The following is a 5,106-nucleotide window of genomic DNA, read 5'->3' as shown; positions in this document are numbered from 1 at the left end:
TCTGTTGGATACTTGTCCCATTTAGTGAAGCTGTGCTCATAGAGTGGACCCCACACCTCACTCCTGTACAGCGCAAGTTCTGACAGTACTGCTCCAGCAGGTCCAGGTGCTGCTGTAGCCCCTGAGCGCTCGCGAACAGCAGCACCAGGTCGTCTGTGTCAAGAACTCTCTCTCTGCTCTCTCTTTCTCTTTCTCTCTCGTTCTTTCACTCTCTCTCTTTCCTTCTTTCTCTCTCTCTCACTCCCTTACAATCTCTTTCTCTCATACCAGGTTTTAGCTTTGCTCTCTCTTTCTCTCTCTCTCTCTCGTTCTCTCTCTCTCTCTCTCTCTCTTTCCTTCTTTCTCTCTCTCTCTCTCTCTCGTTCTCTCTCTCTCTCGTTCTCTCTCTCTCTCTCTCTCTCTCTCTCTCTCTTTCCTTCTCTCTCTCTCACTCTCTTACAACCTCTTTCTCTCATACCAGGTTTTATCTTTGCTCTCTCTCTCTCTCTCTCTCTCTCTCTCTCTCACTCCCTTACAACCTCTTTTTCTCATACCAGGTTTTAGCTTTGCTCTCTATCTCTCTCTCTCTTTTTCTCTCTCTCTCTTTTTCTCAGGTGCTGGCCTCCTGGGTTGTGTCGTGAGACGCTGCACATCACTGTCACTTTCGCTCGACATCAGGCCCAAAAGGATGACAGGCGTGAGTAACACGTTTTCATTCTGAATTTAATACTCACTGACACACACACACACACACACACACACACACACACACACACATACACATTCCCTCATTGACGCAGGCCCCTGTACCTGCATGGTCCTCCTCCTGCGCCCCCTCATGTACATTAATAGAGACACGATTATGTAATCCAAGTGGGCCCTGGAGGACTGGTAATTAAGAATAGATTCATGGAGCTGATTGTGTTTAGCCTGCACTATATGAGACAGGAGTAACAAAACACTACTACTGCATAATTACCACAAATCAAAGCCTTGATTACACATCTGGATCTGGTTTATATTTTGGAACAGCGCTGTTTGGAATCTGAGAGTTTGAAATTGAGTTGTGGGCTTTTGATATTAAAGTGACTTCCAGTGATTTTTTTTCCAATGTCTGTATAATTCTATAAATAAAAGGAGTTAAAAACATTTGACAGTGCAAGTTCCTGCCCTTGTAGATTCATCCATTCATTTCCTGTAACAGCTGTGGACAACTTCACACACTCACCCAGACACACACACACTCTTACACCTGTCGACAACTTCACACACTCACCCAGACACACACACACTCTCACACCAGCGGACAACTTCACACACTCACCCAGACACACACACACTCTCACACCAGCGGACAACTTCACACACTCACCCAGACACACACACACACACACTCTCACACCTGTGGACAACTTCACACACTCACCCAGACACACACACACACACACTCTTACACCTGTGGACAACTTCACACACTCACCCAGCCACACACACACTCTCACACCAGCGGACAACTTCACACACTCACCCAGACACACACACACTCTCACAGCTGTGGACAATTTCACACACTCACCCAGACACACACACACACACTCTTACACCTGTGGACAACTTCACACACTCACCCAGACACACACACACACACTCTCACAGCTGTGGACAACTTCACACACTCACTCAGACACACACACACTCTGACAGCTGTGGACAACTTCACACACTCACCCAGACACACACACACACACTCTCACAGCTGTGGACAACTTCACACACTCACCCAGACACACACACACTCTCACACCTGTGGACAACTTCACACACTCACCCAGACACACACACACACTCTCTCACAGCTGTGGACAACTTCACACACTCACTCAGCCACACACACACTCTTACACCTGTGGACAACTTCACACACTCACCTAGACACACACACACACACTCTCACAGCTGTGGACAACTTCACACACTCACCCAGACACACACACACACACACTCTTACACCTGTGGACAACTTCACACACTCACCCAGCCACACACACACTCTGACAGCTGTGGACAACTTCACACACTCACCCAGACACACACACACTCTCACAGCTGTGGACAACTTCACACACTCACCCAGACACACACACACTCTCACAGCTGTGGACAACTTCACACACTCACCCAGACACACACACACTCTCACACCTGTGGACAACTTCACACACTCACCCAGACACACACACACACTCTCTCACAGCTGTGGAGAACTTCACACACTCACCCAGACACACACACACTCTCACACCTGTGGACAACTTCACACACTCACCCAGACACACACACACACTCTCTCACAGCTGTGGACAACTTCACACACTCACTCAGCCACACACACACTCTTACACCTGTGGACAACTTCACACACTCACCTAGACACACACACACACACTCTCACAGCTGTGGACAACTTCACACACTCACCCCGACACACACACACACACTCTCACACCAGCGGACAACTTCACACACTCACCCAGACACACACACACTCTCACAGCTGTGGACAACTTCACACACTCACTCAGCCACACACACACTCTCACAGCTGTGGACAACTTCACACACTCACCCAGACACACACACACTCTCACAGCTGTGGACAACTTCACACACTCACCCAGACACACACACACACACACTCTGACAGCTGTGGACAACTTCACACATTCACCCAGACACACACACACTCTCACACCTGTGGACAACTTCACACACTCACCCAGACACACACACACTCTCACAGCTGTGGACAACTTCACACACTCACTCAGCCACACACACACTCTCACAGCTGTGGACAACTTCACACACTCACCCCGACACACACACACACACTCTCACAGCTGTGGACAATTTCACACACTCACCCCGACACACACACACACACTCTCACAGCTGTGGACAACTTCACACACTCACCCAGACACACACACACTCTCACAGCTGTGGACAACTTCACACACTCACTCAGCCACACACACACTCTCACAGCTGTGGACAACTTCACACACTCACCCAGACACACACACACTCTCACACCAGCGGACAACTTCACACACTCACCCAGACACACACACACACTCTCACACCTGTGGACAACTTCACACACTCACACAGTCACACACACACTCTGACAGCTGTGGACAACTTCACACACTCACCCAGACACACACACACTCTCACAGCTGTGGACAATTTCACACACTCACCCAGACACACACACACACACTCTTACACCTGTGGACAACTTCACACACTCACCCAGACACACACACACACACTCTCACAGCTGTGGACAACTTCACACACTCACTCAGACACACACACACTCTGACAGCTGTGGACAACTTCACACACTCACCCAGACACACACACACACACTCTCACAGCTGTGGACAACTTCACACACTCACCCAGACACACACACACTCTCACACCTGTGGACAACTTCACACACTCACCCAGACACACACACACACTCTCTCACAGCTGTGGACAACTTCACACACTCACTCAGCCACACACACACTCTTACACCTGTGGACAACTTCACACACTCACCTAGACACACACACACACACTCTCACAGCTGTGGACAACTTCACACACTCACCCAGACACACACACACACACACTCTTACACCTGTGGACAACTTCACACACTCACCCAGCCACACACACACTCTCACACCAGCGGACAACTTCACACACTCACCCAGACACACACACACTCTCACAGCTGTGGACAACTTCACACACTCACTCAGCCACACACACACTCTCACAGCTGTGGACAACTTCACACACTCACCCAGACACACACACACTCTCACAGCTGTGGACAACTTCACACACTCACCCAGACACACACACACACACACTCTGACAGCTGTGGACAACTTCACACATTCACCCAGACACACACACACTCTCACACCTGTGGACAACTTCACACACTCACCCAGACACACACACACTCTCACAGCTGTGGACAACTTCACACACTCACTCAGCCACACACACACTCTCACAGCTGTGGACAACTTCACACACTCATCCCGACACACACACACACACTCTCACAGCTGTGGACAATTTCACACACTCACCCCGACACACACACACACACTCTCACAGCTGTGGACAACTTCACACACTCACCCAGACACACACACACTCTCACAGCTGTGGACAACTTCACACACTCACTCAGCCACACACACACTCTCACAGCTGTGGACAACTTCACACACTCACCCAGACACACACACACTCTCACACCAGCGGACAACTTCACACACTCACCCAGACACACACACACACTCTCACACCTGTGGACAACTTCACACACTCACACAGTCACACACACACTCTGACAGCTGTGGACAACTTCACACACTCACCCAGACACACACACACTCTCACACCAGCGGACAACTTCACACACTCACCCAGACACACACACACTTTCACAGCTGTGGACAATTTCACACACTCACCCAGACACACACACACACACTCTCACACCTGTGGACAACTTCACACACTCACGCAGTCACACACACACTCTGACAGCTGTGGACAACTTCACACACTCACCCAGACACACACACACTCTCACATCTGTGGACAATTTTAACTTCCAACTTCCAGACTTTCTCTCGATCCCCTCTAACCCTCCCTCACCCCCTTCCTCTCTTTATTTCTCTCTCACACCTTTCTATCAGTGGAACACATGAATGTTCTTGTACAGAGTGGATGATGACTCCCTTGAGCCCATGTGTGTGTGTGTGTGTGTGTGTGTGTGTGTGTTGCGGGGGGCATAAGCTACACACAGCATGGATATTTAAAAAAAAATCCTCTACTGTTGCCTGGAAGCACATCCTTTAGACTTTGACCTCCAAGGATTTGTCAGATTTCCTTCAGATTCAAATGCCTTTCAGCTCTGAGAAAGAACAAACAGCAGATGCAAAGGTGAAGGGAACCATTAGGAAAAAGCATCAGAGCTCTGTAAACATGGCCAGGAGCTGTGTAGAGTGAACTGTGATCAGAAACGAGTGAATCTCGGCT

The sequence above is a fragment of the Hoplias malabaricus genome, chromosome 14 (assembly GCF_029633855.1).
Source record: "Hoplias malabaricus isolate fHopMal1 chromosome 14, fHopMal1.hap1, whole genome shotgun sequence".
NCBI classification, from domain to species: domain Eukaryota; kingdom Metazoa; phylum Chordata; class Actinopteri; order Characiformes; family Erythrinidae; genus Hoplias; species Hoplias malabaricus.
This window is presented reverse-complemented; position numbering follows the sequence as displayed.